This window comes from Parus major, chromosome 2, assembly GCF_001522545.3.
Source record: "Parus major isolate Abel chromosome 2, Parus_major1.1, whole genome shotgun sequence".
NCBI lineage: Eukaryota > Metazoa > Chordata > Aves > Passeriformes > Paridae > Parus > Parus major.
The window spans coordinates 113567370-113581686 of record NC_031769.1 but is presented as its reverse complement, the minus strand read 5'-3'; the positions used below and the strand labels follow the sequence as shown (position 1 = coordinate 113581686).

At 41.2% G+C, this 14317-nt stretch overlaps 1 protein-coding gene across 4 annotated transcripts in view; it reads right to left on the bottom strand.

Moving 5' to 3' along the window:
• FAM110B (family with sequence similarity 110 member B) overlaps nt 1-11899 on the bottom strand; it is a 111154-nt gene extending 99255 nt beyond the window's left edge. For all 4 annotated transcript variants that reach the window (XM_015619894.2, XM_015619893.2, XM_015619892.2 and 1 more), the window contains exon 1: nt 11809-11899. The gene's annotated coding sequence lies outside the window, so the exon portion shown is untranslated. The remainder of the gene's footprint in view (nt 1-11808) is intronic.
• Between the last annotated feature and the right edge of the window lie 2418 nt (nt 11900-14317).

The following is a 14317-nucleotide window of genomic DNA, read 5'->3' as shown; positions in this document are numbered from 1 at the left end:
AGACCAATACACTTTCCAGTAGGGCAGCTTTGAGAAGTATCTGCTTGCCTGAGACCAAGGCTACTGCTGTCAGTCCTAAGTCGTTTTGTTGCTAAAGTTTAAATACTAATGCAGCAAGAGACATCTTGCTTACATTTGGTGCTGCTTCTCTTGGAGTAGAACTGAATTTGGTGAACTATAACCATAAACTGGGTTCAACTCCTACCCCATTATTAGCCAAATACTGACAATAATAAAACCACACTTCAACACTGTCAAGTGGAAATGCTCACAGGCTACTTTTTGACCCTTTCCCTCAAGCACACATGACAAGCTGATTGCCATCAGGAATGGTTTCATACCACTTCATGTTCTACCACTAGGTTCTTCTATTGCCCAAAGAGTCAGCTGCAGTCCAGCAACAGCTATCACAGAACAAGGGTCAGCTTACTTATTGCCATACACCATACGGATGCTTGTTCATTTGAAATCAAGATACAGGATCACATCACCAAGTAAACAAAGAATTTTATGGCATTCATTATTATTTTAAAACCATCAGACATCATCTGCCATACCTGACTATGAAAAAATTGTCAAAGGCAAGCAAAAAAGCTCCTAAAATCTGGGACTCACTAAGCTGATACCAAAAGATACCTGGAAAAATAAAATAGCATTTCAGCTTCCAAACTGAAGATATTTACATAATTAAGATAAGCAAATAAGGATAAACAAAAAGAAAGGGAAAAATCTTAAAAAGCTCTGACTATATCCGCAACCATTTTCCTACTTACAAAGCCACAGCCCTGACTGACAATCAAGTACTAATACTAATCGTTATTTAAAAGTTCATGGTAATTATATAACTTATCCTTTTAAACAGTTTACTGTATTAAAAACTAAACAGCTTTATCCTGCATAAAATCAAGCCAAGATACAACAGAGCCCCTTCACTGCAATTCTCCGTTTTCCCTTTGCAAAGCAAACTCATTATGTTCTATAAAGAGAATAAATTCTCTAAAAGAAGACTAAATTCTTTCTTTCTTTCTCAAAGGCAGGCTCTGAAGAGATTGCATAAAAAGAGATTTTATTCTTGGCTCAAATATGAACATTTGGGAATCACTACTTTTGAGCAAGGACTCACCCACTTAAAGGCAGAAGAATTTATTTTGGAAAGTGGTGTGAAATTTCAGGAAAAAAAAAAAACCCACATGTATTTTGCACTTCCCAGCTTTTGGTACTTTTCCAGTTAAGACAAAAATCTCAAAATAACCTCTTCCCCATATAACTGTTTTCTCATAGATGCTGCCAAGCTATCTTATACCACCAGCAAGAACCTCTACAAGAAAGTAACTATTTCCAGACAATCCAACTCGGAGGATTGACAGGAAGATAAAAGCAAGAGCATTTCAGATATTTTAGGAAAGAACCTGGAAGAGGGACCAGAGGAATACATTTCACTGGGTGCCCACCTCAGTCTGCCTTGTCAATGGTCCGTTTAGCACCCTTCAGAAGATGTGGGAGAGCAATGCTGTAGCCCAGAATTCATGGACAGCCTCTAAAAGCACAGGGCAGGGCAAGAGTTTGAGCCCAACCCTCCTGCTAAGGACTACGTTCCTACCATAGCTAACAGTTCTCAGAGGAGCAACGCTTTTCCTTTGGATGCAGAACATGTATTGGAATTATTTCCCCAGATTCAGTCCAAACCAGCTGCAAAAAGGGAAAGCTCATCTAAAAGATTAGATCAGGTCCCTACAGAAATATTTAGGACTTTTAAACAAAGAATGTTATTTGTGTGTGGACACATGTGGACACCATCATGTTACAGAAAGAATATCAAGGGACAGAGAGGAGGTTCAGTCTTCTGTCTTCCAGATGACTCAAGATTACCTGCAGATAGCCACATAACATTTCTTGACTGTTGAGGAATGTAGTAGATCCCACAGTTAATGGCACAAATCAGAAACCAGATCAACTCCTTTTCCCCATCTCATGCATGCACGCTTTTCTGGAAATGCTCTTTTGTGTATTCTCACACTTTTTAATGTGAAGGATTTGTCCTTTCTCTCTATTTAAGATGCAAAATCTCAGCTATGACCTGCAAGCACTCTGCAGGGCTCAATTCCTGCTACAGCATCCAATGAATCATCTGCGGTTCTCCTCTGTTAAGTGCCCATCACAGAACCAGAGGTGAGCGACACCAAAGGATTCAGGAGGGATGGCCAGGTACATCCTATGGTCCAACCCAGAGGCCAGCCATGCCCTGATCCAGGGGAGAGGCAGGCCAGGCCATGTCCCCTGGGTGCCTGCAGGGAGCCTGACCTTGGGGCACAGCAGGGAGGCTCTGTGCTTTCCAGGGGCTGCCTCTTCCCAAGATCATCGGGAAGCACAGCTGCAAGGTGCACGCTGCTGCCAGGACAAGTCCAGTATGTGCATCCTGCCATCAAGATGGAACAGAGGACTGAGGACTGACTCTGTCCAAGCAGGCCCTTGGCCTCTGCCTGGCTGCAGATGTCTCCATGAGCTGCCTTTACAGCAAGAATGGGAAAAAACAGCATCAGATGGTGGCTATTCTGATAGCTGCTCTCCAATCACAAGTATCAGTCTCCAGCTAAAATTACTGTACCAGGCACCAGAACATATATTCCTTTCCTTTTTTATTTAAATACCCACACCCTGGAATGTACATAGAAGTAAATTAAGGCAACTGTATTATATAGGTCAAGTCCTGGCCTGTTCATCTACATTCATTAGCATACAGGTAAAAGTATTACAGACATCAAAAATGAAGCATTAATGGTTAGCTCAAATACACATCCTAGGCACTGTTAGAAGGAAACAAAAAAAAAAAAATTTAAGACAACAGAAAAGTAACAACAGAGACAGTAAGGCGGTACTTTGTTTGAATCTTTTTCTCAAGAAAATTTTCCCTTGTGAACACTTAGATGTATTTATGAGTAGACAACATAATAAACCAGACATTTTAATTTTATTTCACTTTACATGTTGCATGTAGACAGGCTGAAGACCAAATATATAAATCACGCTAAGTCTGATCTGTCTTGAAACATGCTTTTAAATCATCTGAAAACTTTGTACATGGCTTCCATGAAGAATACATCTCTCTTCATGAAGAACAGAACCCCTTTCTTCCCAAGTCAGAACAAAAAACCATCATGTAACTGAAAACATATAAGCAGGTATGTTCTGTAATTTCTCACCAGGAAAAAGAAGTTCTCCTATACTTTAAGCTGCCAAAGTCTGTAAATTTTTAATCAGAGATACCATAATATGAAAATAAAGAGAAACTGGACAAGTCAATGGCACACTCCTTTCATTGTCAGAAGCCTTCAGAGGCACAAAGCACAGAAGCCACAATTAACTCGGCCATACTCTAGCACTGTAATTCCTTCCTCCTTATCCAAGCTCTGCCTCTTCCTTACCCTTGGAGAACACTCACTACAGGTGCCAGTGAAGCTTATAGGGCAGGGACCACGGAGTTTCTGACATTGTCGCTTACACTTTTATTACTTGCCATCTCAATAAGTTACTTGAAGATGGAAAAAAATTGTAAGAGCTGTTCAACTTGGTGAACAAGATATACCCCACCTCAGTTCTGTTTATCTTGTTGTCAGAAATAGCAATCTTTGCAATTATGAAAAAGTGAGCTCTGACATTGACTTGAGAAAAATCCCAGCCTCGGAAAATCTCTGCATTTCTGTGGAACTCTGCAAAACAACTTCAAAGAAAAAAAGAAAAAAAAGAACTTGTGCCTATGCCATGTGACTGTTCTACAGAAGAACAAAAGGACATTATCTTCGCTCCCAACATATCAGTTATTCTAATAACACCAAAAGTGAATATTTGGAGTTTGGTACTCTATACATTGCCTATTAAGTTATTAAGGAAATCATGAGAAATCCACAGTTGCAACTCCAGAACTGTAATGCAAAAAGGAACTATTTTATTGCTTCTTTCAGTTCAGTATATTATGGTATGAAATTACACTTCACTGAAGCCAGACTTCATGGGGATTGTCAGCACTCTTCTGCCTGGTTCAACGTCAAGAACAGCTGACATGATTTTCAAATATAACATGGCTTTCACAATTTGCCCTAAATTGAATGAGGTATTCCATGAAAGCAAATCATACTGATTAAGGAACAGGTTTTTTTTGCTTCTCATTAGAAGTTCAGCTTTAAATTAGCAGAAGTTCAAGACATGGGAAAGACGTAGGAGAAAGACTGGAACCTCACAGCAGGCAACTTTGCATTAGACAGTACCTGTATCACAACTACCATAACACAAGCTGCCTCCTGGCCTTCATGTCCAACTCATACAGCAGTTCCTTCAGGCTTGAACCTGCAGCAACAGGTGACAGCCCCTGGCCTGCAGAGCTGCAATACTAACCATGTCCACTGCAAGGGCTTTCTGAATACCAGTCTTTGTTCTTCCAGTCTGCACCTTGTTGTCCCAGCTCAGCTGCAACTCCTACAGGGAACAGTGTTTTCAGGGAAAGTGTTCTGGGCACAGCAAACTAGATAGAACAAAGAGAGAGTGAGTACGGATCTGTTGGGCAGGCAGCTCCTCTACTCAGCATCTATGCTGATCCCCTTTGAGCAAAATACCTAATACTATTCTGCTGCTCATCAGTAAAGCAAGCCTTATTGCCACTAGTAGCATTTGATTGGCCTTGATGACAATGACAGCACAGGAGGCAAATATTCCTCTCTGCTCTCTGGCTCAGCACAGCCCACACAATCTAGTAAAACATACGTAGGAGGTGGAGTGTGAGGATCTGATTTCATACTGGGGGACAAGGCACCTTGTGAAAAAATCTTTTCAGTAACAGTCATCCAGAAGTAATATGGAAATCAAATTCGTTGATTGCAACAATCTAAACAGCATCATTTGATATGTTCATAGAGGTTCTTGGATAATGAAAGTTTAGAAGGAGAAATCCTATATTTTATTAAGTTTAGCATAGCTGGGGGACAGGGCCTCTCCCTGCAGCTTTTGCCTACTGCATTTTAGGCCAAGTAATAAAAACATTAATGCAGTTTAGCCAGCAAAGCACAAGTTAATTCAGCTCCTAGCTTTCCAAAGCCTATCATTTCTCTGGTCTAGTCTTCATGAAGAGCACTTAAGAACATTTCAGATATAAGATGAACAGCCATATAATCATCTCTGCAACATGCTTGTTTATGAGAGGTATGGATGCTATTCCAGAAAGCATTGCAGAGCACACAGTTCTCTTCCCAGGCACTGGAAACACAATCAGGTGTACCTGCAAGGTTAGGATATAAAAAAGTAAGCCCTGGAAATGACTTTTAGGTTTCAGCAGGACACTATGGGTAAGCCAGTCATGAGGACACAGCTGTTTGATGGCTGCACAGTACCCAAACCACCATGACTGCACAGGCTGCACACACACGGAAGCCCAGCATGAGCTATGAAGTTGACAGAGCATGGGCCTTGTGGACAGAAGCAATGCAGGGCACCAACAGAGGGAATGTCAAGCAAAATTCAAGAGCTGCTTAAGATGTGAGATGCCACTGGAACCCAGAAAGGCCTCCATACTCCTAATTCTCGATATAATGCTTGCAAAGGGGGCCTCTAGGACAGTCCTGTATCAATTCTTTTAGCCCAGCATCTGCTTCCTCACTCTTCAGAAGACAAGCCCTTACCTGCTGGTGTTAATTATTTAATTCACATTCAGCATTTACTCAAAATTCTAATTCAATCCCTCCAGCCTGCAAAATAATAGAGGTGATCAAGAACAGTAGGCCACTGACTCAATCTTGCATTTTTATTACGTTTGGGAGAAAGTCTTCTGCACTAATCTTGTTCTAGCTCATCAACACTTCTGTTCTTTAGTACCTATTATGGATAAAGTCCATGTAGACAAACTAGCAGGGTGATATTGCACATAAATCTTTGTCTTCCTGGTCCAATCTCTCATTTAAATCATGCTTGCTGCCAGTTTCCATGTTCCTAGGTCAGAAGATGGTGTTTCACACAACTGCCTAGTATGCCAGGACAGAAGGCTTCACAGCTGGGGCCACAGGCATCACAACAGGGCAAAGGTGGAGAACCAAGGAATAGGAATAAATAGTAACAAAAATAAAATAAAACCAGAAAGGCCAAAGAGCAATTGATGGTCCCACCTCTAAGAATTCCAAATTACCCATTTAAAATTTCACTCCCAATAGCAACAATGCGAAGAAGCTTCCAGAAAGGCATGCAGCAAATTATTGCCCTGAATATGACCAAATCTACATTTGCTGAGTGAAAACCATTTGTCTATTTGTGTGCATTTCTTCAATTGCACTTTTCATTCATTAAGACGAAATATTGCCTTTTTTGATGCAATCTGCTACTATTCTGATAGCAAAACAAAGTAATGTCTGGTAACAGGCTTGCTGTTTTTGGCTTTAGAAGGGTGGGGGGTTTTCTTCCTCTCTTCCTGTGAGAGGAAAGCTTTTCCCAAAGGATTCAAGCAATTTCATAAAACAAATGTAAAAACAAAGACACTTTTGTTTAAGGACTGAAGGGTTTGTTTTGGTTTAAGGGAGATTGAGAGGGAAGGAAGAGAGAAATGATACTGATCGTCTTTCAATTAAACAGGGGTAAAAAAAAAAGTTCTAAGTCCTGAAAGAAATTTGTGAAATAGCACAAACTTGCTATAATAACCAGGCCATCAGAAAACAAATCAAGATTTATTTTCTAAATAAACAGATCTGTTTATTTTAGTCACAAGTGAACACCTCAAATGACTACAGCAAAGATCAGAGGAAAACAACATTTCTCTCCAAATTAAAGAGGACATTGTCTAAGGCACTCCTGTGTGCTGTGTTTCATTACAATCAGTGTCTCTTTTTCCTCACAATCCATCAAACAGAAAGAAAGGGGTGCGAGGGGGAAAGACCTGAAATCTGTGGTCTTAAATACACAAAGATTTGAGGGATTCACTTCAGCCACAAATTCTGAAGCCCAACCTAATGAGCATGATTTCATTTGCAGGAAATGGACCCAATATTACAACAGGAGTAAACCCTGAAACTGCACAGAAAACAGTGCAAGATGGAGACAACACAGCAACAATAAATAAAGACAAAATTAACTAGAACACCTGAAATCCTTCAGTAAAGCGTCTATGGAGGCCTTGAAGGAAATCTGAATAGGCAGACCTTCACAACTGTAATACTCCCCAAGCATTTGCACAGAAGAATTGCAGAAATCACACATTATGGAACTGCAATTCTAGTTTCTGATTAGCAGATGCTAATTAATAAAATTAATCAATTTATCAGTAAGTCCCTGCATACTGTATCAAGTTCTGCTCCATAGAGAGTCTATCACAAGTGAACTTCAGTGATAAAATAACATCTATCCAAATGAAACAAAAACAAACCATGAAGCCCCATTCACACTGCCTATCTTTTAAATTCATTCAGGATTGACACTCACTGCAATTATCATTCAACACTCAAACTAATACACTGGGACAACCCAACAGTAATAAAATTCAGTAATATTGCTGCTCAGAAAGGCAAAACAACGCAGATAAGAATCTTGCAATTAAACACAACATGCACAAGGAATGTATCACCTTACCTACTTGTACTTACATGAGCAATTTACAAATGTTAGCAATAAATATGAATTTTTCAAAAATAAAATCTTGGAAGTAGCATGAGAAGTGACAAAAGATTCTTAAGTAAAATTTAAAAAATGGCCTAAACCCACTGGCATTAAACAGGAAGACAAATAACAGATTGACAAACATATCACAGCAACATTAAATTTTATATATACGAAATAAAGTACAAATAAAAAGGCAAATTATTATCATCACCATTGACTCAAAAGTGTTCTATCCAAGCATTACTTAAATTATTCTCCCCCATACTAATTTAAACTGCATATATCTATATATATGCACATGCATCCATGAGAAACAGTTTGCTTTTGGTTGCCTGACCTCCCAGGTAGTAGCATCCGCAGATTAACTTGTCAAATACAGAGAGAGACAACATACAAAGGTCATTACAAATCCAGAGGTCTGGGTCCACTCATGAATTTGGGTAGTTACTTAAAACAGACTTGTCTAACACTGTGTAGAGGCACTGGATGAAGAAGATGACTCAGACTATATTCAACTCTATTATTATCTTCCCTGTCCAATAAAGTCTTAAAACATTTCCTCCCATTCCGTAATGCAGACTTTTCCAAGACCTCCAATTGTAACAGGAAATTATTTGAGTGATTTTTGTTTTTAAAGAACACAGCAAAGCATCAGGAGAGAAGTGCTCTGCTCTTTGATTTGCTAAAGATTGAATTTAGGCTGAATCTCTCCCGTGTAAACATGAAATAACTTTTCCATTTCATCCATTAATATTTGGGACTTGAAGGCTGTCAAGTGAAAGATGTTATAATGCCCAGCCCAGCCCCAGTCTCATTTTTTTTAACTATACACCCAAAACTTGTATAATAAGGCAATAGTAGTAAAAGAAAAATAACAGTAAGCAAAGAGCTTAATAATACATGCTAAAAGCTACCAAGATAATAAATTAAATTTTCCCTGGGATTGTTTTAATTATTCTTCTGATGGCTCAACACAATCTTTTCACAATTACTTCTTATGGGGCATGCTGACACCTTGAGTTCATTACACAGCTCTGCTTTAAAGCAAAAAATGCACATGCATTTAGAGCAAACACTTAAAATTCAATAGCTCAGATTTTTAATAAACTACACTGGAAGGGAGTTTGCAATTGGATTATTTCTAAGAAAGTAAGACACCTACCTTATAAATTCAAAACAAACAGTAATAAAGCAATATCAATATATTGATCTTGCTTTGATGTACAAACACACTCAAAGCACCTTATTTTTTCAATGGATCTTCTCAGAATACATTTACACAGGTGACATCTTTTTTCCTTTTTGAAGTCATCTCAAAACTTCCAGAGGTTTCACTGGGCATACACAGACCAGCCACAGAACAGCTTATAACCAGACAGAGTTTGATGGTACAGCAACGATCAAACAAAGCCAACATGGCATAGCCTCCAAACCACACGTGCCATCTTTACACTTGCAATCAAATGGGGCACATGTCTCTTCACCATGTACCAGTCAAGTCTTCAACACTGTCACTAGTGAAAGTGTGTCTCAGCTGGCACACCTCATACCTCAATGTCTCCCCAGTGGTTAGGTTACATTGGCCTTTGGTGCTCAGCACCAACACCTGGGTCAGGTACTGCAAAATGAAGCCACAGACTAGCACACATCTCCTAAGCTGGGAGCCCCCACCACGGGTCTTCAACAGCTCTGCACCTCATCTACTGCACAAGGCTCTGCCCAAGTCCCTCCCCAGGCAGTCTCCTACTCCCAGGAGCACAGTCCCCAACAAGAGGATGCAGCCCGTGCCATGAAACAGTCCTAACACCAGAGAGCATGAAATCAGGCAGTGGATAAAGATGGGCACTCACTCGACAGGAGAACATAACCCTTTTATTTATTTATGGGTGCAAGTCAGCCAACCTGACCTCCAGCCTGCATGTCCATTTATGCATTTTCTGTCCCACACATGTTAATTTGTGGTTATCTTTAATATTTTATGACTTAAGCTTCATTCCACTCCATTATGCACTAAAAAGAGAACAAAATAGCTACTAATGTCATAGATAAGTGTTTTTACTTGCTATAAATTCCATCCACCATCACGTGACTAGACAACACACACTCCCCAAAAATCAGTGCTTCTGCTCATCATACCTCCTTTACTGAAATGACTTCTATTTCTGAAGATTAACTGTGAACACCAAAGCACAAAATATGGCAGCTTCAGTTACCTGAACTGCTCAATTCCTGAACAGTCACATGCAGACTTCAGTACTTAGCTGGGACTCAGGATACATACAGCTAGGAAGGCATCCAAAATCTGACAGTAAGGAAACTCCTTTTGAATTCCCCATGTACATTACTTTTGTATTCACTCATCAAATTACCCTTCCGTACATCAAGTTTTTAACCCAAAATCACAGATGAATCTTCAGTTTATGACCCTTCCTCTCCTCCAAGAATTTGCCCCAGGGAATTTCAAAGCAGCTGCTATCTCCCATCTCTGCCATTACTAAGACACAACAGCCAGACTAGTTTAAGTTTTAGTCTCCCAGTCTGTTAAGTTTAGTCCCCAGACTGTTCACACTACATGATCTTTGTAGCTTGGATGTCCGTCTATCTACATGTTCCGCTACGATTTAATATTTTCTGTACATAATTACGCAGAACTATGTACAGCATTTGACACAGTCACCCTAATGCCTTACCTAATAGCTTGCCTATTTTCACTGAAGAGCTCTTCCTGACCATCACATTTGCTCCACTGAATGGTCAATATCAAATAAGTCATCCCCAAATAAGTCATCCTGACTATGACAGTCAGGCCTTTTCCTCCAAATCTGTTTTAAGCAACGATTTGCCAGCTGATAGCAGATGCAGTGCTAATAATCACTCAGTAAATAACTTTGCTTTTAGAGCTACTTAACTTCCTGTCATTTCTATTGTTTCAGTCATCACAGACATTCAATTCTTCCTGTGCAATAATCTAACCCATCTCAGTGCTGACTACGTTTCCCAACTTTGCCTCATCAGCAATCATCCTTTTCATATAGTTATTTCAGCCAGTATGGGGAAGAGACCAGCTCCCCACTAATACTGATGCAGGGCATGAGTAATTCCTTTACTCAGGCAGGCAAACTTGGCATTTCTCCTTCAGGAGACACCTTTAGCTAAGCCTCACATTTCCAATTTAGTTACTTTTGGTGCATATACATGGAACTGAAGCCTTCTGCTCCTATTTGTCTAGGACATCCAGTATTTAACCAGTAATAATTTGGCTTTAGTCTCCCATGACCTAATTGTGGCAAATGCATGATGCATTTTATCCTGTTTTCCACTTAGCTTTGTATACTTAATTACTTTTTCCATTCCAAATTTATTCTAAATCCTTGAATTCTATTGTGACCAAAGTAAAAGGTGTGAAGACATCATTCTCTTCTCCTTTTAAAATAAATGAAACTATATATCTTTTGCTATCTTGCTATCACAATTGCTACCTTCAGCCTAACAGATAACACCCAATTCTATTTTTTAACCTGGCTGCAGTGCCCTGCACTACCTCTTTCAGAGCCCAAAAGCAGAGACCCTTAGACTTAGTTCGACTGGGAGCAGACATAACACATTTATTCTAGTCATTTCCATTTGACAACCTATCTTTCCCCCATATTCAAATCCTCATGCATATCTAAAACTAAACAACTAAAACAAGAACTGCTAATTTTAGAGGCATCAAGAATTCTTCATACAGCCTGGTCCTCACAACATCATAGCCAAATTCTCTTCTCCTGCTCTTTTTATTTTTTTTCCCCCCCTCTTCATCTTAAATTTCTTCATCCTCTAGCTTTTGGCAGTCCACATGCTATCCCTGCAGTTTCTGCTCTCCAACAATCAATCCCCTCCTTTACATCATTCCTTTTAGGTTTTCTGGTAACTTGCAGTATCTTATTCTCACAGCAAGGTCCACAGTCCCACTTGGCAAGCTTTTCCTCCTCCTTAAAATGCAGTTTCCAAGCAGCTATTGTACCTTCCACTTAAGACAGTCCAAGTCTTTTTCAGTTTTGTTTTAATTTAAACCTCCAACTCCTACAAGCCTTTAGCTCCGTGAACAACACAAACTAGTTCTTCTAACTTCTCAGAACTTACCCTCCTAAAATAAAGCTTCCTTGAAAGAAAGACACTTTGTAGTCAACATATACTTACCATTCAGTTTAATTCAAAATTGTTAACTTCCGGCTGATCAACACATATGCTTAAGGCCTTACGGAAGGGAGCCGTACTCTAGAAGCGGATAACAAGACATACTGTCAGCCAGTGAGAGACCAGAGATGTTCCAGAATTTAAAGATACACCCTCTAGTTCTGGGCAGGCTATAAACCTAAGCCTTCATTTACTCTGCATTCCACTACAATTAATGGCCAAAATCTACTCTATGATAATTCAGTGCACTGACTTCTAACTTAACTAGTCAGCAGTGGGAAACATACTTACAAAAGCACATTTGAGAAACACCTTCCTTTTACACACTAGCACACTACCCAAAATGAGCTCTGTAGCTCCCAGCAATCAAAACATGTTTGCAAAGTCGCGTCCTATAATTTGATTCAGTTTCGCCTCAGTAAATCAACTGGGACCTACAGATTTTGAAACAGAAGCATGAACCTTAAACAGAAAATCATCTCCCATCCAGTGGAAGACTGCACCTATACTAAGCGCAGCAACAACTGTATCTTCAGCATGGTCACCACAAGCCTAAGAGGGGCAGAGAAGGAGGGTGCAGGTGGCCAACTGCTACAACACAACACAGAAAGAGCCTTTCAGCAAAGCGACAGTGAATGATTTCCACCTGAATCTGGAAAACATGGTTTCCTTCTTAACTTTAACTTGTGATAGATACAATTTGCTTAACGTGGATGCACTGGCATGAAGGCAGTCCAGGCCTTCTATGCAGCAGAGTGAACTTGCTGGCACAGGCTATCAGTCCCATCGAGGCAGTAAATCACGCTTGCCACCACATTCCTGGTATGCCTGCACCTACACAGCAGCACACAGGCACCTGCCTGCTGCCTCCTGAAACCCAGAGGGGAAACTCAGTACCGCAGCACGAAATATCAACTGACATGCTAAATTACTAACCCACATGAAATGGGGGCCCTGAGAGGGCACACAGCTCTGCCAGCTCCAGCAGCCCCACACCACAGCAAGGGCTGCCCACCATCCATGAAGGACTGATGCACCCACCACCCTTGGCCACCAACACCATCGTGTTCATCTCCCCATGGAGCACCTCCAGGCTGCTGGTGCCTTCTGCTCTCATGACCAGTCTCACCAGTTTAAGCCAAGCCTCTCCAGCACTGGGGTGGGTGTTTTGGCACCCTCCAGACCGGGAAGCATGGCACTGGACACCTTCAAAAAGCAAGTTAGCCATGCACGAGGAAATAGCATCCTACCTTTCACTCCAAAAGTGCTTAAAAGTGTTTTATCCTGTTAATTCTAGGTCAGTCGAGCGCACGTGTGGTATGGATTACACTGACCCTTTTAGAGTTCTCAACATTTTTAAATAAGTAGGACACTTAACATTAGATGCCCATAAAGCCGCACACCTCCTGTATGCCACACACAAGAGCTGCCGGTAGGCTTTAAGGCATAACTAAGGAATAGTTCCTTTATAAAGCGTGGCTCTCACAGCACACAAGTACAAATATGAAATAATTTATAAATGCCAAGACTGACCCTGTACCACATTAAATCAATACAGGCATTTTAGAAAAAAAAAAAAAATGCCTGTATTGGATGAACTGAAGTGACCTTTGCAAAGGCACCCAACAAATCAGCAGTAGATTTACAAACAGTACAAGTATTTGGTAGAGTTCAGTACAGCTGAGGGATAAAAACGTCTACATTAAAGATAAAATTTGTCCTGATGTTCACAAAATGCAACAGCATTGTCATTACAAGCATAAAGAACATGTTTTATCCTTAAATACCTGAGTATCTAGAACCTTTAAACACGAGGAAGAACCAACATGCAAAGGACCATGAAATTCAAGCTTAAAAAGTTAACAGTACGATTCACTAGAGACTTGCCAGTACCAGGTCTGTGCAAGTTTTAACCTTCTCTGCACTGTCAGCTGCCATATATATTGGACCCTTGGACATAAATAATCCCATTGCGTTCCCTCCTTTTCACAGATACCTGGCCTGAGCGAGGGAAGGAGGACGATCAGGGAAAAAACCCAACGCGTTTAAATAAATTACCTTTTGGAGCAGCCTCGTTCCCTCGCCCAGCTAAAGTTTTCTTGAGGTCAGATTAGCACTCCGAAAGGAGAGCAGGCGCCGGCAGGCCCCTTGGCAGGCGGTGCCGTGACAGACGCGGGGCAGACCCAGGGGAGGCGACCATGTGCTCAGACCCGCATCCCCCCGAAAGGGCATCCCGGGAGGAAGTTCTCACTTCGCACCGACTCGGGGAAATAACTCGGAGGAGTCCAACAGCTATCGCTTCCAGCGGCTTTCTCCTGGGCCATATGTTTTCCCCTGCCATTTAGCGAGGCATTTCAGAGGAGCCAAACCGCCCTACCCGCTCCGCCGCGAACCCGCTCGCGGGCTGCGGGTGGGAGCCGCCGCCCCAGAGGCGGGGGGCGAAGCCGGCTCGGCCGGTGGGGCACCACCCGCGGCACTCACCCCACGGGGCTGCGCTCCGTCCCCGCCGGGA